Source organism: Pinus tabuliformis, chromosome 3_1 (genome assembly GCF_031772625.1).
Source record: "Pinus tabuliformis cultivar Carrire ecotype Pingquan chromosome 3_1, CPIR1, whole genome shotgun sequence".
NCBI classification, from domain to species: Eukaryota; Viridiplantae; Streptophyta; class Pinopsida; order Pinales; family Pinaceae; genus Pinus; species Pinus tabuliformis.
This window is the reverse complement of record NC_142301.1, coordinates 183,171,531-183,193,233: the sequence shown is the minus strand read 5'-3', so window position 1 is coordinate 183,193,233 and position 21,703 is coordinate 183,171,531. Positions and strand designations below refer to the sequence as shown.

Sequence of the window (21,703 nt, the reverse complement as noted above, 5' to 3'; positions counted from 1 at the left end):
ATAACGAAAAATCAACATAGTAGTCCTGGTTTTGGGATCCAGGGGAAAATCTCTGTGTATATGTGTTTTATGTGTTTTTCTCTTGCATTAATTTTCTGTGTTTTAGACTTCATATGCAGGTAATTTCTGTATGGGGTTAAAACCTACAGTGTAGTTGTCATCATTGTTTTAATTCCTTAAAACCTGGAATGTATTGTTCTACATCATTGACTAAATGTTACTCCTGATGGTTTATTAGAGCTTCTCCGGATTGAATGAATGTTGCTCCAGAAACATTTCTCCAAATACGTGCTGGGTAAATATTGTATTTTGAAATATTTCATAGGAATTCTTATGAGCATCATCCAATTGACTTCTTCCATTGGCCTTTCATTGGCTCCCCAAGTGGTGTTTTCAAATACTCATTTGTAAAGGACTAGATTGCCTCTATTGTGTCACAGATTTTATGTAGTGCTGCATCAACGCGTGCATAGATCATGTTCCGCAATGGAGTATCATGAAGTGTCCGACTAATTTGTGTTACATTTGAGAAGGGACCGAATGGATGACAACTAGTTTCCCATAGCTAGTTGGAAGTTGGCCTATGATGCATATGGGAAGTGTTTTCATAAGGTGCAACCAATCCACCAACAACTGATGCTAATCTAGCGAAAATGTGGCATTGTGCTAGATGTGGAACAACATATCTTTTCTCATTTTCTAAGACATAACTGAGGGGTATTTGATTATTCTCATGTTGAAGAACAATTATAACATCATTGCTGGTCCATACTTGACTTTCACCTTCCATCAATAGCTCAGGATCTATACCAGCTAGAGACAACACAAGCACCAGAATTACGTAGGTGCCATCTTGTAAAGATCTTGTTGCTTCTTTCTGTTCCCTTTCTCTCTTTTTTCCTTACTATATTTGGAGCTATAAGTTACCCAAATAGGTTTAGGTTTTATAATAGAATCCTCAGAATCAGTTGAATCTGACATCCACGTCTGCTGTAGGAAAAATGTACTTGAAAGAGAAGGTTTTGCAGCTTCAAGTAAGCTAGTTACCGGAACTTCTGCAGAACACTCCATTTCTTCTTTGAGAATAGAACCATCTAGATATGTTCTAGTCTGGATGTGAAAACAACCATCTGTATTTCTCTCATGGAGAGAGTGTCTGCGTAGATATTTTTACACAACAATTGCTAACTTCTCATGACGATGAACGCTGTGGGGACCCCCAACAACAACAACCTCTTGTCCAGCATGAACCATCTTTTTAACATCCATCTCAATGGCCTTGATATCAATACTATAGTTGTGGCCTTCTTAAAAAATATTGTAATGATTGTGGTTTTGGAACACTATAATAGGAACAAGTAACCAACTGGCCAAATCAACGGTCTCAAACCTGACATCTAGAGCTAGAACATGCTCAATAGTTGTAGAAATGAGAGCTCCAAGTTGTCCTGTGAAGAGCTCAATAGTGGAACCAGGACTAACAAGACCTTGGCCTCTTGGAAAAAGAATATATGACAACCTTGGAATTGTCCCGTAACTTACACTACCTTCCTCTGTTTCTATCTTTCCATATGTGCATGGACCAACAGATAGATCTATGACAACATACCTACCTGAACCCAACCATACTTGCAATGCCCCCCTTCTAGCATAATGATACCGGTAAGTGAAATTTCCTTACTGCTGCTTCATTTGTTCAAGTGTAAGTTCTTCAATTTTCACGTACTTTAAAGCCTCAAGATCAACTTATTTGTTCCTAGGATCCATCCGAACCTTATCAAAGTTTAGAATGAATATTGCATTTGGCACAAGTCATTTTATTTTTGCGGAAAAATGTGAAGCATCTTCAAAGTCAAACAAATAAGTGTACAGTCTTTGGAAAGTCAGTTCTACATTCGTTGCTTCAACTTCAAACAACGGTAACCCTTTTCTGTATTCACTCTCCTTTGCTGAACCAAAAAGCACCATCACGTTCTTCACTGCTTGTTCAAATTCTATAAACTCTGGCTGCCCAATAGGAATGACATTATATTGAAGATCATGTTCAATATCGAGTGCTAAAGCAATTTCCAGACATGAAGGATGGTGTGAGGGAATGCTTCTTCTCATAAACTCCCCTAGCATGTGCACATCCAAAGAGTACCTATAGCCACCATCACCATTGAATCCAACTAGTACAATATTAACTTCAAGTGGAACCCTAAAAGGAACCTCAACTCTGGAGTGCAGCATTTGGTGCATCTCATGCTTGATGTTTTCCTAGATATCCTGGAACACGTTGTGATGCCACTGAGGGTGCCCTGGATCACATGTGAAAGCATCATGTTCAACCACTTCTAAATTCCAACTGTAAAGAGTCAATACTGCAATAACATTCAATAATCCCCAGTGCTTCATCCTACTTCCCATGGCCAACCCTCCTCTTCTTTCGCCTTCTATTCCTGCCTCACATAGTGTGCCTTACGTAGTACTTCAATGTTCAAATGCAGCATGAATGTATTAAATGATTATGAAAATTCCAATCCCAACATTCACAGGGCTTCCATGAATTCTAGTAGAGATTCTTCACAATGGTCACAAAACATGGATGTTGTCAGCTTGGTGGAGGGAATGTGTTCTCTACTTTCTGGGCCAACACAACTTTAAACTTCTGCATGACTTCTTTCAACTTTAGCCATAATACAATCAAACATTCTTCCACATATCATCTTGCATAGTTGGATTGCTACAAATCTTGATGCCAGGGCCTTATGAAAGAACGAATCATGGGATCACCACTTTTATGAACAACCTGACATCAAAAACCTCATTTTTAAGCCAGGCCATGGAGTCTCAAGCATACCAATTCATCTCATTGCAGCGTAGGCATATCAATTAATACCAATTCATGGATGTTGCTTCAACGACCATTTCCCTGGTCTGACATCTACTGTCATCTATTCTTGCATGATGAAGATAGTGAAAGTTACATAATGCATACCCTGGAATTGTCATAAGGTTTCAGATTTGGTAGGTAGAGTAACGTTCAATTTTTCAGTTTTCCTTTAATGCCCATCACACATACTTTGCAATCGACACAATCCTCTCATCCATTTCCTTGGCATAATCTGCCACATGTCCGCACTGTAATTCTATCATTGCATGCTCAGATTTTCACTATCATTGCACTGTCATTTCATTATCATACCTCTAACGCATCTGTCATACGGTTACACCTCTCAGACTATTATTTCTGGCACATTTGATTACAAATTTTCGCTGGCATAGATAAGGTTGGTCCAATGTATAGTCTGACATTAACGTTCCACATTCATAATGTTCCATAACGCTCCAACCTAATTAACTGAGCTCTTCATAATCATGCTCTGAGCGTCACAAAAAAAAACCTCTTTTGTTATGATTCTAGTAACATATAAGCAACTGCAGTTTACGCTTCATAGTATGACTGGGAATATATATTTTTTGAATAATGAATCCTTGGAATAAGTTTTTTTTCTTCATTCATCTTCATTTTAATTCTTTTTGTTGCTCTCATTGTCTTGGCAAGGTTGTCGGAACAACGTGACAGATCCATCATGATTAGCATAGTCTTTGTAATCTCGACTCTTTCTTTCCCAGAAATTTAGCTCAATCATTTTCCCTGAACCACGACTTGTTATGGGTGATAATTATATGCGATTTTCATAACAAGTTTAAATCTATGTCATGCATCTCCAACTACAGAACTAGATATCTCATATCATATTGTTTAATTCTCTTGGAACTACCATTTATTAGCATGTGTATTTAAAACTAATTATTCTCCTATGTTGCATGGTCTCTAGCTGCTACGAAAATGCCTCCATGAAATTAATATTTACCCTATTGCGAGACCTGGAGAAAGTTTTGCAGAGTGTATAGAGAATATATTGAAATGATAATAGACCAGGCGATTAGGCGATGTCCCTCGAGTCTATATCTCTCTTCAATATTCTTGTTTAGTATGCTCAACATGAACCAAAAATTCAAATTCTTGTGCTTCCACATTCTCAACATTTAGAGATGCAATATCTGCTGCTTGAATATGAGCTTCTAGTTCATGAACTTCTAGCGCACCTAATCCAAATTCAGCAGGAAAATTTTCCAAGCTCTCCTTAACTGGGCTTCCTTCTTCGAACCCAATAGAGGATTTTTTATTTTTATTTATTATTTATTATTATTATTATTATTAATTTTCAATTTTTTCTCAGTGTCAGAGTATTTAACATGTGATAAAATCTCAAACTGTTGAGTTTCTACATTTTATGTTTTTTCTGTGTCAATGATAAACTGTCAAGCATGTCTTCAACTTGAATGTTTGAGGGCACTTCAATCACAAACTGGTGTTGTTTAAAGTAATTCCCACCGTCAATTGACAGTTATGAATCTTTTTCCAGATACTTTGGATCTCCAAGCTGACTTTCATACGTGCATTCATCTGTGGGTGCTACCTGCTTGATGATCAGTTGCTCTTCATCATGAATTTTAGTTTCTTCTATTTCAACTGCATATTCCTTGAAAATTGTCTCCTCATCCATGGGTACTGAAACCAGTTTCTCAGTGGTAGTTGCATCTGTTTCCTCTTCATCCTCTATATTTGTTCTCTCATTCATATGGCGGCCAAATTTCACAGAAGTAGTATCCTCAGCAGTTTTTTTAGGCTTATTTTCATATTCATCACACTGACTTGACAGTGTCTGGATTATGATTGTTTCTCTTGACATTTCTGCAGCTTCTGTATCCACAATAGGTGCATTCTCTTCCTTGAGAATGACTCATAGTGCTCCACTTTTATCTACATGAGAAATTTTCTTATCTTCATGAGCAAGGCCCTTGCACTCTTTCTCTGCTACAACCTTTTGGTCAGCCCCATTGATTGTAGACTTGCTTCCTCTCATTGAAGACTTCTTAATATCTCTTCTTATAGCAGTTCTACGTGAAGACATGGCCTTCTGGTGACTTTCTTTTACATTTAGTTTTTCTTGTGGAGGATACTCAATGTCAGCACTCTCTTGGTCTCCACATATTTTTCGAGGTTTAGAGACTCCTACCTTTCTCTGTAAATCTTGAGTAAGAGTAGTTTCCTTCACATTAGTATCAGACCCAAATTACCTCTGCTTCTCATCGGATGCTTTATCTATGTTGGCCTTCTTATGACCCTCATTCTCAGGTGCCCCTTGCTTTCGGCAGGTTCTTCTTGTTTCTATTTTTGGGCCATGGATTTTCCTCTATGAGTTTTTATGATGAGCCATCTTTTCCATCCCATCTGGCTTGATTGCTTCATGGTCATCACTGCAGTCTTTGAAATCTTCCTCAATAGGATTAGTTTTGTCCTCATGATATTGCCACTCCTCCTATGGATTTCTCACTTTTATTTATTTCATTGTTTCCTTTGCATGTATATGTATTTGTTTTCTTAACATTTTCCTTGCCAACTATGATCTCACCATGCCCATTATCTTCTCACATTTTATGGGTTGCTCTCCCCCTTGGATGTTGTTTCTCTTCTAATACTGACTGGATGGTTGTCTTGCTGCTTAGAGCAGCTCCCCCTGATACCATGATGAGTTCATTATGTCATTGAAGTAACAAGTTGTTCATTCTCTTCCTCTTCCACACTTTTGTAGACTACTTTCTCTTGTTTTCATTTCTTTCATAGTTCTCTCTTCTTGAATTTGCTTCCATCTTTTGTCTAGTGTTCTTTATAATATATGGAAGCTTACAATCCTTGGCTTTGTGGCCAAGATTATTACACACAAAACATCTTGTGTGGCCAAAAAATAGAGAAAATAATGTGTTTTTTTTTGCGTTCATGTTTTTCTTCATATACACTTTGCATTCAATTGCTTTATGTCCAAATTCATGACATATATAACAATAACCATAGAAAGAGTTTATGTACCTGGTTGCTGGTGTTATCCTTTGTTTGCTTGCTGAATAGTACCTTCTTGTTTGTTGCATGTATTTTTTAATAGTCTTGATCTTCTTATTCCTACAATCTGCTGCCACATGTCCATGTTCATTGCAAGAAAAACATGTGATGTTTTTCCTAGGAGCACAACATCTGCTTTGAGATCTTCTGAACTTGTTCAACTCATTGATTTGATTTGGATATTGTTGCTTGTTTTTGTTTTCATTACAAATCATGTTGTTTTTAGACTCTTCTTTTCTAGGTCCTTTTAGAGATGCTTCATTATCATCTTTAATGGTTACCTTTCTTGAGTTCTTCATGGAGGCAAGGTCCTCTTGTAGATGATTGCACAACCTATTCTTTTATTCTAACTTACCTCTAGCTAAATCAAACTCAACTTATAATATTTTAAATTGTAGTTCTCTCTCCTTGAATTTACTACTCATCACCTCTTCTAGTCTCCTTTCTTCTTTAATTTGTGTCTTCAGGCTAACAATTTCCTCCTTGTACTCATGCTCTTTCTCATCACATATTTGCACCAATTTCTTCAGATGTTTGTTTTCATTCTTCAATATTTCTATAATAGCCAATGATAAGTCAAGCCTAACTTGATTTTCATATGATTTTTCTTCATTAGAGTCAGGCACATTCACACAGGTAGAGGTTTCACTTTCCTATTGACATGGTTTTTTCTCCTTCCTCTTTCTCTACATTGTTGCTGCCAACCTCTTCACGCATGAGTTGCAATCTATCCAAAATTTCTTTTACAGAAGTTAGATCTATTATTGTATCAAGGTCATTATTATGAAGAACAATTATACATGACACATTTTTCCTTAGCATTCCACCATTCTTCTTTCAAATAGGGAGAGTCTTTGCAGTAACCATCACACTAGTTTCCATACACCAGGTTCATAAGATATCAGTTCAGATTTCACCTTATCTCTCCACTGATGAAAGTTTGCTACACTCAACACAGGTACACTTTGATAGTCCATGACTTAACCAGGTCTACCTTCAAGTTGTTAAGCTTACACCGAAGGAACTGGCTCTGATACCAATTGATGAAAACTTGACTAAACTGGGGGGGGGGGGGGGGGGTGAATCAGTTTAGTATATTCATGGACATTAAAATTATATTCATTAATCTCATTAACTGAACCATTACATGAGCAACTTAACAAATTATGACCAACAGATTGAATATGTGAACAACAATTAATAAGCAAACCAAAACATCATATTAACACATAATAATGCCACATATTGACACCAGATATATGTGGAAACCCATAAAGGGAGAAAACCATGATTTTATTATTGTTGTGATGCAAAGACAAGCTCCTACTCCTTATTACATTTGATTTTTTGTAGGCTCCAACCTACAAGATGCTGCTACCTTAATTTTCCGCAAGCTGCAACATCTAACGAAGCTCCAACTCCCATATGTTTTTTGTAGGCTAAAACCCACATGAGACTCCTACCTCAATTAGCTTCAACTGGATATTTATCAAGCCACAACTTGAAAGGAGACTACCATCCCCTGATGTAAACAAGAAAACCAATGTGTCGGTTTACCTGGTCATAAATTCTGCATGTCTCCCTCTTCTTTTCTTCCTGTTCTTCCCTTCAAATATGCATCACATTAGATCCACATGTGCCGGTTAACTAATGCATAATAGTTCTATCATCTCTCTCACATTCTCGCATTCTCTGACTTCTCAATACCTTCCAAAATCACATCTTTTATAAAAATATTTTCCCGATTGTTTGCATCCCACATAGGAATATGAAGTGAATAGGCTTGACTCTTTTCCTTCCACTCATTCATTTCCAAACTCTTCATATCTTGAATATTAGAACAAAAAAATACATAATCCATCCAATATTAATTTCAACCACATGTAATGATTAAATGTATCAACCTAATGCCAACATCAAATGACAATATTTATCATTAATGCATCACAACAATCTTTGCAACATATTTGCCTTTTCCTTGGAGTCTTTCCTTTGCATCACAACAATTAAGCTTAATCAACACTTTCACCTAAAACATTCTTCAATATAGTAATCTCTGCAACATTATCAAAACATTTTAATGTATCACAACTCCTCCTCCTTCTCTTTCTCCTTTGCATTCTTTTGTTGCTTGATGCTCCTTGTGATGTTTCTGCTCCTTGCCTTGTTGTTGCTCCTTGATTGCTGCTGCTTGCCACTCCTTGCATTGTTGATACTCCTTGCCCTGCTGTTGCTGCTACTTTGTTGCTTGTTTGATTGATGCTCCCTTGCCATCAATGAAAATATTGCCAACATAACATTGTCCAAGCCATATGATGAAACCCTAGGTATGTCAATACGATGAAAAAACCCTTTATATATTAATGAAACTCATGCAACATGATGAATATGAAAAAAGTACTTAGTTGTCATGATAAATATTCAAATGAGGGAAGGGAAATAGATATGGTTAACAATAGAGATAATATATTTGATAAATGATTACACTAGCTTATAGAGGGCTTCAAGCCCTTTCCAATGAGTACTCACATACAATCTAACTCCTTGTCGTTGAGGAGAATTTGTTTTTTGAAGTAAAAAATATATCATTTGGAAAGCCTACTTGAGCATAAAAAAGTCGGCCTACATAAAACCCCCAAAGGATGTGTCCCTTTAAAATTGGATCACAACATGTATAAATTAGATGCTAGACTTTTCATGTTTATCATCAACTTACGTCTAAAATAAATAATTAAGAGAATAAGGAGTAGTTCACATCTCATGAATTAGAAAAGGCTATGCCTGGACAAAGATTGAAAAAAATATTTAGAATAGTTGGGGCTAATTTTCTGTAGCCTGGGTTTCTCTATGTTTTGGACAAAGGGTTAATCATTCTATTTACAGATTGGTTGATTCACATTCTTGTGACCTTGGTTTAGTAATCAACTTGGATTTATTCCCACCTTGTAGCAGATCTCAGATCCTTGCGAAAGACACCTTGGATCTACTCCTTTTGTTTCAGACCTTGGCCTCTTCTAAGAAGTTACAAACCTCAACCCTCTTGCAATTTTGATCTTAATTTTTGGCCTTGTGGAAGGCCTTTTTACAGAGCTCAGATTTGGGCCTTTCTACAAACTACAAACCCCAACCTCACAGGGAATAGACCTCGACCACCTCAGGAAGTAGACGTCGACCTAAGTCAGACAAATTGTAAATATTGAACCTCTTGAAGAGTATACCTTAGACTTGTGCAAGACATTAACTTGGGAATGTTTCTTACTTTGTAGCATACCTCAGACTTGGGTATAAGTTAACTCAAACTTGTGCATTTCATGCAACAAACCTTAGATTAGTACAAAAGAATACATTTTTTGTATTTGTGGTGATGTTTTGTGGTTGCCTTTTTGAGCCATCCTTAGGCCACTTTGAAGCAAACTTAAACTAGAATTTTGACTTGTTTTAAGAGACTTTTGAAGTAGCTTTGAGCAGACTTGTGGGCCTATTTGCGAGCATTTTGAAGAAAACTTTGAGTGAAATTTTTGGAGGCATCTTAATGCATTATTCAAGGATTCATTGGAGTGTTTTGGAAGCCATTATTTTTGCAAGAATTGTCGAGACTTGAGCTGAAATTGGATTAGACCTTGAAGTTTTGAAAGCATCATTGGAGAAATTTGTTAAATAATCGCTGTGTAGACCTAAGCTGATCTTGGACCAGGCATTGAAGCAACCTTTTGAAGCATATTGGAGCAGACTTCTTGGTGAAAATTTGGGAAACATCTTGAAGTGAATTTAGATCAACCTTTGGAGATCTTCTTGATTAGTCTTGAGCACACCTTAGAGATCCATCTAGAAGCCTTTATCGTAATAGACTTGAAGCATGCTTGGAGCATTGTTTTGAAGACATCGTTATTGAATATTTGTTGAAGAAAATTGGTGAAGAAAATATTGTGAAGAACTTTACAGATCTTGAAGCAACTTATTGAAGACATCTCGTTGAGAAGCATTGTTAAATACCATATGAAGACACTCATAGAAGTAGGTCCTAGAGTCATTCTTGGAGACATATTTCAAGATATTCTTGGAGCGACATTGTTTATGTCATGATGAAGTAACTTTTAAGAAATGAAGAGGAGATTATTTGCTAGATAATGATAAGGAAAACTTGGAGACACTTTCATAGAGTTAGATTAAAAAGAATGTGAGGAGGACACACTGAAAACATCTTAAAAACCCTTTGAAGCTAAACTTAAGAAACACATTGAAGAAATTGGAGACTCTTTGAAGATGGTCTTGTAGACCACTTGAAGAAATATTTGGAGCCTTGTAGAAGAATATCACTTAGGAATTGTTGAAGAAGATGTTGGAAGTCTTGAAGCAACACTAAACCATCTTAAAACAGTGGGTTGGAGCCCTAGAGGATTGGAGTCCTCACACAAGGTTGGAGCCTTGTGGAAGATTAGGTTGGAGCTTGAGCTATTTGAGAGGATTGGAGTCCTCAAGAAGACCAAGTTGGAGCTTGGTGAAGTATAGGTTGGAGCTTGGTTTGTTGAAGATTAGAGTCTTCATCTAGGGTTGGAGCCTTGAAAAATTATAAGTATTATTGTACAAATTGATTGTGTAAAAAGAGGATTAGAATCCTCACAATTCTTGTTAATAAAATTATGCTTTTCTTGTTCATTTTTTGTTATGTTTTAAAGTGATAATAACTAGTATAAAATGACAATTGTGAAAGGAAATACTGATTCACCCACCCTCTCAGTATTTCCAACATGATTATGTGCTTACATATGATGCTTAATGAGATGGCGGCTCTTAATCAAGAATTGAAGCTACTACTTCTTTATTTTGATCTTGAGCACTTGGTTATTTATCTCATCTTGAACTTATGGATCTCTCATGAATTGGATTACAAAAGATAGGAGTTGGTTCACAGTGATTCGAATAAGAGTGATGCTCCACTCCATAAATTCATGTATCATCATCTAGATATCTAAGGAGGAAATTCCAAATCTTGGTGATGTGGTGGTTTTTTTACCAGTGGTGTTGGTGGTGAAAAAAAAAATACCGAGTCCATGTGGTGGACAATCCTACAAGTTCCCTACTTAAAACAGAAAGATCTATGCTCATGGTAATACATTTGATCTAGGTGGATATTGGTGGCCACATGCCTATTCCACCCAGACCTCCAATCGGTTTCATTTGTTTCCTTGATTATAGCAACATTTACTATTTTTAGCAGTTTTTCAGGTCCTGAACTTCCGGAGCTCTTTTTACCCCCTAAACGAAGTTTTTTTGAGGTCCGCAATAGGCCCATAGCCATAAGAAAGGGTTTGCAACAAATCCTTTAGTACTCAGAGAGATATTCCAACAAGTTATTGTACGTGCCAAACAGAGATAATATGACCAAGTTACGACCCCGGGAAGTTGGTTGCCCAATTAACCCCAACGGGGCCCACAAACCCTGATGACCTCCCATGGCAGAAGAAAATAAAGACGAGGGAGAAAGAGATCCTTTCAAAATATTGCTTGAAGAATCCCTCGAGCGATAGAGGAATGCGATGATGGATAACTTTTCCTAGATCCTTCGACAGTTACCCATGGGCGACACATCTTCATCCAATAACCACTCCGGAGGTGCCACTCCCTTTAAGGTACAAGTCAACTTTGACATTCCCATATTTTAAGGCTAGATAGATGTAGATGTTGTAGATAGATGGTTAAATCTGTTGGAAGGATATTTTTCAGTTCATGACTTTTCCAATAGGGAAAATATTACTTTTGCACTCCTCAAAGCCACCCCGCATGTCAAGGATTGATGGGAAACCTAATGTGAACAAAAGTATGAGAGGGAATCCTCACTATTTTTAGTAACGCCCACTTGTAATTCTTTCCGAGATGCCATTAAGGAAAAATATTATTGTGTAGGGAGCTATGAAGATAAATACATAAAGTGGACCACGTTGTGGTAGGGAAGGCACCAAGACATGCCAAAGTTCACAAATATTTTTTATACCCTTCACACGAAGTTGGGTATCAAGCATTCTAAGTGGCATTTGGTACTCAATTACTACGACTATCTACACACATACATCCAAGACGAGATGGAGTTCCTGGACATCTCCTTTCTTGGCGCAAGCTATTGATATGTTATCAAGATCGAGAAAAAATATAAACAAAAAAAGTGAGAATTTGGATTTGTGAATCCGAAGCAAGGGAAAGGCGCCCCCAAACCAAAGAAAAAAGGACAAAGCCAAGGCGAGGAGACCCAAGTCAACCCGACGAAGCCACAAGAAAATAAAAACACCACAAAGACAAAGAAGGAAACAGGAAAATGGTGTGAGTTCCATAAAAGCCTCACTCACAACACAAGTGCGTGTCGAGCGAAGCAGTCACTGGTGACTGAGCTAAAGGATTCCAAATTAGATGGATGCTCTGACTCTGAGTTAGAACCCAACAAGGGGAATGACACAGGGAAGAAAATTATTGATGCAGAGCCTAGTGCCACTGTTGCCACCACCAAGATCTAGAAGATTGAGCCCAAATATCAAGAGGAGGGGGAGAGAATCTCCCACTCATAGATGTGGGTGAAGGGTTCTCTGCTGCAGTTGATTGTCGACAATGGAAGCCAAAATAAACTCATTTTAGCAAAGGTCATGAAGCTGTTGAGCCTACTGACAACACCACACCCACAACTATACACCACTGGATGGCTTCACCAAGGACAAGATCTCTGTGTCAACCTGCAATGTTGCCTTCCCTACAACATCAAGCCATTCATAGATGAGGTTATGTGTAATGTTTCTCCTCTTGAAGTTTGTGATGTATTATTAGGCCAACCATACTTATGGAAGCATCATATTGTGTATGATTCTAGGCCTCACACTGTTATTATTTCTTTGGGAAATAAGTTATACAGGATACCAAAGGTAGCACCACTTATCACCATCTCTTTGATCTCTGTGAAGAAATGCAGTAAGATCATTTATCAAACTAGGAAATTTGTTTTCCTTATGATTCACCCTCAGGGAAAGAAGAAAATTGTGGCCACATCCATGACCTCAAGACAAAGCTCCTTCGCATGGTAGTAACAGATGACCAAGTTCGTGCAGGAGTACAGGGGCATCTTCACCTCACCCACAGGTGCACCCCTACATTGTTAGGTCAATCACTCCATCGATCTGACCCCGGGCACACCGCTACCCAACGAGTGATCTATCGACACTCTATTATGGAGAACGATGAAATCAAGAAGAAAATTAAGGATCTGCTACAGAAAGGGCACATAATGCCAAGTTCATCACCCAGTGGGAGGTCGATTGTGTTGGTACAGAAGAAGGATATGACCTGGAGACTCTGTACTAACTATCGGGTGCTGAATAAGATCATTGTATGGAATATGTATCTGATCCCACTGATTGATGACCTTTTGGACCAACTCAAGGGGGGAAAATATTTTAGCAATATTGACTTGAAGTCTAGTTATCACTAGGTACCAATCGAACCCTCGGATGTGTGGAAGACTTCTTTCAAATCCAAGAAGAGACTTTTCGAATGGTTGGTCATGTCTTTCGGGTTGATGAATTCCCCCGCAACCTTCATGGGGATGATGGATGACATCTTGTGACCCTTCACCAACTCATTCGTGGTAGTGTATTTGGACGACATCCTTATCTTCAGCCAGAGTTGGGAAGAACACCTCCACCATATTCGACAGGTCCTCCAAACCCCGTGATAACACAAATCGTGTACCAATTTGGAGAAATGTGTTTTTGGTATGACCCAGGTACAATATCTGGGGTAAATCATTGATGAGTGGGGTATTCATGTGGACTTAGCCAAGATATAAATTATTTGGGATTGGCCAACCCCAACCACTCTAGTAGAGCTCCACAACTTTCTAGGTCTTTCCAATTTTTACTATAGGTTCATGTTGGGGTTCTCTCATATCACTTGGCCTTTGAGTCAAGTAACCAAGGGTGGAGCGAAAGAAAAGTAATTTGTTTATGAATCTTAATAGAAGCCATTTGTTGAGTTGAAGAATCACCTATGCTTTGCACCAATGCTCACATTACCAGACCCACAACAACCATTTGATATTGAGATAAATGCCTTTGACTATGCTATTTATGTAGTTCTTACTCAACATGGGCATCCAGTGGCATATCACAGTGAGACACTTTTAGACACAATTCAAAAGTATACCACTTAGGAAAAAGAGATATATTACATTGTGAATGCCTGTTGACAATGGAAGAATTACATTATGGGGAAGGAAACGATCATCGACATTGACCACCTACCCCTGCAGTTCATACAAACACAAGGAAAGTTGCAGAATGATCGCCATAAAAAATGGTCCACATACCTGCAACAATTCCATTTAAACATTAAGTACAAGAAGTGCATCACCAATAACATTGTAGATTACCTCAGCCGCATCGTCGGTCATGCCTTTGGCCACTGTGCTTGACTCTTGTGGACACAAGACTTCGGGGTGGTGTCTTGAAAAGTAGATTCTTCAACTTTACCTTTTCCTTTGGCATCTGCTGATACTATTTCTTTGTCGTTTGGAGATGCTTTTGACGTTTGTCCTTGGTCCTGATTTACTTTTACTTTGTGGAGGTTTTGTTGTTGTGGGGTAAACATCACTTCTTGCTTTTCCCACTTGTTTAGAAAAGGTATTGGGCTGATATCAATATCTAGAAAAGAATCTTTAAAGACTTTTCTTAACGCAGGAGAAGGCTGAACTGCCAACTCAATACCATCTATAAGCTCCCACTTAAAGATCTGAAACATGTTAGTGGAAGTCTCGATTGCATGTTGGACCCATAATCTATAGTTTTCATTAATGTATGCTTTTGATTGCCATCCCAATTCAAAAATCATTGAAGTATAGATTTTGTTTGACAACAATAGACTGATAATATGAACTACATTGTTGTTCCAATTTCCTGAAACAATGCTAATTGTGATTAATGCTGTTTGGTTAATCACGAATCTTAAAACTTTTGGTTCTCCTTGTAGTTCATCCAATTGCTGTAAAACCTATCGCTTCTCTGTTAATTTCAAATTTCCAAATTCTTTGAACCAGAGAGCCAACTGTTTGATCATTTCTATATTATTACTGGTCTTATTTTCTCCCGATATCTCATGACAGAATACTTGCGCAAAAGGATTTGGAGAAATACTTTCTCTTAATCTTAGACTTTGGTAATCCCAAGGGGATGAGAAAGTCCTTAGATATTGCAGAGTTCTTTGGATGCACTGAGACGTTCTAATAGATGGCCTTTTCCTGCAAAATCCTTCTTTAATCTCCCAATCGGAAAAATTTTCGAAAATTTCATATTGGGGAAAAGTGTCATTGGGTGCATAGTTTTCATCAAATCTTTGTAGAAAAGATGCTTCAAGTTCCTAAAAAATATCAGGAATTTTTAATGACAAAAGATATTTTTCTAATTCTCCTTTGATTGGAATAGCTTCTAAATCCAAAATTTGAGCTCCTGTGTATATGCTTAGAGCAAAGTCTATTCCACCTATCAACTGATAGTAATTCAATGCTTTGAGGATCCAAATCATATTTTTAGTGAATTGACTAGACCATAGATCTGATAAACTTTTAAAATAAATCTTTACCTTCATGTTGGGCAAAGGGTATACCTTTACCAAATCAACGTCTAGGCCTAATGATATGCCAATGTTTTTAGACTGCCATGCTTGGCATCTTCGAATCCACTGATTCCTCCTCAGACGCAGACCCACAACTTTCTTGATTTCTTCTGTTAAATGATTCACATGGCTTTCAAGAATTTTGAATCTGTCTACAAATGTGCTGAAATTATCATCTTGGGGTCCTTTTCTTGGTATTATAAAGAAATTTCCTAGTGATGCGACAAAAACCTTATTCATATCTCTAGTTAAAGAGTCTACTAAAAAATTAGAATTGCCTGGTATCCATTCAACATCAAAATCAAATTGTTGAAACCAAATTTTCCATGAGAGCAACCTTCCTCTAGCAAGCTGTCTTGAAATCTTGGCAGACAAGAAATACTTGAAGTTCATCGAATCAGTCCTTATAAGAAACGTTACTGGTGCAAGATATAGTTCAAATTTCTGTATCCCATTAAAAATTTCTAAAATTTCCTTTTCTTCAATAAAATAATTCTTTTGACTGGGAGAGAATTCACCTGAGGCATATGCGCAAAGTTTTTCTTCTTCATTCTCCCGTTTCTCAAAAAGAACGACTGCCCAAAAACTATCAAAAGCATCAGTTTGTAAAATCAGAAGTCTGTCACCTGGTGGTTGTAACTTTGGAAGTTGCTGACATTCTGATTTAAGCTCTTTAACTGCTGCAGTGGCTTCTGCTGACCATCCTTCCCTGAGATGTTTTCTGATTGGGGCTGTTTTCTCAGACAACCTGGGAATATATCTGTGCACATAATTTAAGACACCTAAAAATCTTTGAATTGTTTTAGTGTCTTTTAGTTCATCTGGAAACTGAGACAGTTTAGTAAGAACATGGGGTTGCATTTGGATTTGTCCATTAACTACGTTGATCCCCAAAAAATCTATACTGTCTTGAAACAGAACCATTTTCTTTTTAGAAAGGACTATGCCATGATTTTGGACTTCACTTAGAAAAATCTCTAGATGCTTTAAATGGGTTTCAAGATCAGGACTATGTACAAGTATATCATCTATATATGTTACAATGAACTCATATTTTCCAAAAATAAAATCCATTCTTCTTTGGAAGAATGCAGGGGCATTTTTAAAGCCGAAAGGTACAACCTTCCATTGATAAAAAATTGCAGGGAATGTGAAGGAAGTTTTATGTCTATCTTCTTCTTGGATCTGTATTTGATAGTATCCAGACTTCATGTCAAACTTGCTGAATACTTTACTGTTTTGAATCTTTTGCATAATGGTTTCTGGTCTTGGTAAAGGGTAATGAAAACCCTGAGTGATAGCATTCATAGGTTTATAGTTAATTACCATTCTGGGCTTACCTTTGACTATTTCTGAATGGTTTCTAACCAGAAACGCTAAACAAGAGTAATGAGACATACTTGGTTCAATAAGATTCATACTTAACAGCTCACTTATCTGTCTCTTAATTTCTTGTTCATCTGTGGGGGTGCATGGAATTAGTTTTCCCTTGACTCCATTATCATGTAGAGTCACTATTTCCTGCTTTGGGCTTTCTACTGTCCAGAATTGCTGAGGATTGTTTGAACAACTTTTCAGCAATCTGTCATGCATAGAAATCTGCTCAGCAGACCAATTTAGGTTAGTGCATGCCTTTTTTTGTTCTTTAACTCCATTCTTTCTTCGTATAATTGCAAAACTTCTTGCCAATTATTGGAGTCCTTAAGAGGTTTTCTTGCTCCAACTTTCTTTTGACTATTCTCTTTTCGTGCCTCAGAATTTGCTATGGATAATCTAGGCACAACAATAGCCTTCTTCTTTAAATTAATTATCATCTTATCTTCACTGATAGTGACTGGGAGCACAGAGTTAATAAAAAGAATTCCAAGCATTAAGCTTGTTGATGGATCAAAATGCTGAATAGCAGAGATTTTTACTATATTCCCCCAACTTTCAAAGATATGTTATCAACATAATGCGTCAATTGAACAAATCCCCCTATTGTTTCAGACACAAGAATATTTTGGAGTGGCTTCCAAAGAGATTTAAACAAAGATGGACGAGCCAAATTATTTAAGCCTCCAGTATCTATGAATGCATCAACTTTTATCCATTCATTACGAACTTGTACTGAACTGGAATATAAATGAGGCTATTTGTTTTGATGATATTTTTTAATAGAGCTTGCTCTTCAACTCTATTGTTTTCTGGAATTTTTAAACTGGTAGAAGCAACAATATTCTTTTGATATGGGCAAAAAGAATTTAATTCTGGCAATACTGTAATCGGTTGCTTACCTGTTTGTTGCAAGCTTTCTGAAGTTGACTCTTCGTCGGAAACATATGTGGTGTCTTCAGTTTCTTCTGTTTCGCTTTCATCTGACTGATCACTATAATGCAATTCTTCAGAAATATCATCATCAGAACAATAATTACACACATTCATCTTTTGTACACTAGCTTCGACATTACCTTCATCTTTTGAAGCTTCTGTATATATATATATATATATATCTATATATATAGATATATAGATATATATATATATATATATTAGAAACTTCATCTTATAAATCGACTACAGACTAGTCGTCCTTGAATTCCTCAATCTCAAAACAAGATTTTAGTTTAGAAGAGGAACTATTAGGACATTTGCGTGCGAAATGGTCTTCTTGTTTGCAAGTGAAACAACAATTGTTGTTTCTTGGTTTCTTTCTCTTTTTCAAAAACTTGAATTTATTAAAAGGCTTCCTTGGATTGGTATCAAAGCCCCGTTTCGGTCCTAAGTTTATAAACTACAAATAGAGTCTAAAGCTAGCCAGGAAGCCTTCGAAAAGTTTTTTTTATACAATTGCTGATTAGATAAAAGCTGCTTTAGTCAATCTCTGGTCTAGTTTATACTAAAATCATGTCGAACTTCTTAAGATCATTCTCTAACATAGATAGACGCACTATTTCTGAAGTCGATTCTCACTCAATAGAAAGTGATCATATTGAACATGAAAGAGTCGAAGATCCCGAAAGCTGGAACCCACCTGTTTTGAGTTCAAAAGAAATTTATCAGGTTCCATCTATGTTTAGTCTATCAAGAAAAAACTGGTTGAAAGAAGTTGAATTTAAGTTTAAAGTTTCTTGTCCTTCTGTACAGACTCAATACTCCATGTATAACTGAGGTCTTTGACACTCGGCACCATAACTATGACCATGCCCGAATTGGAACCATATTAGGAAATTTGTCTTCTGGCTGTCAGTATGGTACCATCTACCCAGATTATGCCATCAGTCTGTCTGATGTTCATTTAAAAGATTGCTGGAAAATCTTAGTTGGAGTCCAAGGTCTTGAGATGGTCGAAGATAGTGAATATCTCTTTGTGTTAGTTCAAACATCATTCCAACTCACAAACACTGTACATCCTAAACTAAAGCAACCAGTGTTAAAAGACTGTGTAACCATAGTGTTAAGGGAAAAATTCCCTTAGGGTCTTGGGTTGATACCCTAGCATATCAGAGGTTGTCTATATAGAGAAACACACATTCCATACAGCCATAATGCTAATATAAGCAAACTATACGATAAGGGGTGTACCTGGGGGTCCTTCGTTTGAGAAGATCCTTCCAGGGTCCAAACCCTCTTAGAGTTCCTTTTGCTCCTTCAACCTGCAAACAATCAATTCAAGAAAGTACAACAGTATATGGACTGAACATCATAAAGAAATCATCTTCATAGTATATTGAAAGGTAGTTAGTTATGCAATGAAACAACCATTCATATATGAATCATAACATGGATATCATAAACATGAAGAAGATTTATGTCAGGAACAAAGACAAGTGTTTCTTTTATTATAGACAAATAAAGTACATAAAGGAATAATTTCACCTGATTCTTCCTTTCACAGGCTCCAAGCGGAACCGTCCTTCGGATTCGTCTAGTCTCAAGGTTTTAACAAACTCCTTCCATGACTTACTCCATGATATCTCAAGTAGTAGATAGACATCATCACACAAGGAAACAAGGGTTTCCTGTAAATGGGGGAAGTGCAGGAGGCACTAGGATCTTCAGACCTGGTCAGGGAAATCTCAGCATAGTAACCTTTCTCTCTCTTCTCTCCTCCTTTAGGCCTTCCCATTGAAGCATTTTTATACTTCTCCCAAAGTAGTTTTTTAGTTGGGAATTCGTTGGGAACAGTTGGGCCACGGGCACTAATAGGTAATCAGTAGGTAAAACCCGCGATCTCCACCCGAAATTAAGGAGATTTAATTTTTTTAAGTGTTTTAAGACATATACACGGTTGGGTATACACAGACCCATGTACACACACGTTTAGCTCAGGGAAATGTCACGTATAGGGAATAAAACACTGTTTTTTAAATTTTGGACCAGGTCTGGAAGGAGGGGTTGCCTTGGGCCATGAGTGTAGCATCACAAACCTCAAGAGTGAGATTTGGAGCTATAATAGATGCCCCCTAATAGATAAGTTCAGAAGGGGTACATGATGGCTGAAATGTATTAAGCAAGTACATGGAAAGGAAATCTATCAAAAACTGAGAAGGACTTCACCAGAGTTCAGCCTGCTAAGCCACAAAAGGAGATAAAAAAGAAGCATTGTCTGAGGCGGGCATACCCATGCTCAGAGAAAGTACAACATGTACGCATATCAAGTACAAGCGGATACACTAAGTATACAAGTATAAAAGACTGGAAAATACATAATGGATCATCTGATCATGATCGAACAAGTACATGTCTAAATATCACATATAAGAATGTCAATGATGCTAAAGAATGAACCGGATCGCTGATATCAAAGACTGATCACAAAAGGTACCAACTGAACATGATGGAATAGGATGGTACTACACTACAAACTCAAGTGCCAGCATATAGAATGTCACCATGACTGACTACAACATATAAGGTGGAGTGGTATCAACTAGTAGCAACCGGAGCAACTGTCAAGTGAACCAATGAATGCTGATACAACTTGAGGTCTTCACCGACCGCCGTGGTACATTTCTACACTATGGGAATAAATGATCTGAAGTCGACCATGTGAGAAATTGTTTGATTACCGGTCATTGATGTATACCGTTAACAAACGCGAGACTACTCACCGATAATGATAATGAGTGTTGAGGTACCCAGTGCAATCTAACAAGTGTGAATGGATGAGCTGAAGTCGAACACCTGTAAGAATCTATCAATCAGGAGATAATGATGGTTTCCCACTATCGATAGTGAAGGATCTGCCACTAATGACTACAAACCCCAAGGTATTGCCAAATGGACTCTAGATCTTTGCCCCAGAGAAATAAGTCATAGTCGATGGGGAAAGATCCACTAGAAGGAAGGCATTAAGGCATCCTTCATCAATCTAGCGCGAGTATAACCCGTAGGCCAATAATGTGGAATAAATCAGATGAAAAAGATGTAGTAACCCGACCGAAGCACATTTTCGGCGTACACAAGATGTAGCTAGCACAGGACAGAAACCCTCTGAACCAACCAACAATGAAAGCTGACACAGAGGCGAGGTATCCACCAATAGCGTCAAATGGAAACCAAGGTACTGCACGAATCCCAATGTGTGATAATATAAGCTGATGTCGAACACAAGGGAAACCACTCAGTCAAAGACCCATGATACTGATCGATGCTGAGCACAAGGTGACCTATCAATAATGAAAATAGGGCCAGGGTGCAGCTCTAGGCCTGTCCTTAGAGCAAGATTTCGTTGTCGATAAGGACAAGACTAGCCAGCAAGAAGTCAATGGGGACCTTCTCAAACCAGCATGAGTAAAGGACCAATATAACTGATGTGATGATAGACATGATACTGACAACCGGGGATGGCCGACTGAAAAATGAGTCAAGAGACACCACAGAGAGGCCGACTCAGGCTAACTTCCCTTGAACAAAAGAATGACTCAATGTGACTATGTGGCAGCATATGATGACTCTGTATAAGTTCGTCATGCAGGGGGCACAAACGAACCCTCCACATGATTGGAAGAGATAACCATTCGGGGGAGAACTGACTCAATAAAAAGGTTAAGGCGTACCTAAGTCAAACTAAATCCTGCCCAAATGGAGGAGACTTTGTTTTCGAGTGCTTTGTTCAAGGGCGAC

General features: G+C 37.6%; 1 pseudogene; it reads right to left on the bottom strand.

Moving 5' to 3' along the window:
- Positions 1-234: 234 nt before the first annotated feature.
- On the bottom strand, positions 235-2,409 carry LOC149186398 (uncharacterized; annotated as a pseudogene).
- Positions 2,410-21,703: the final 19,294 nt, after the last annotated feature.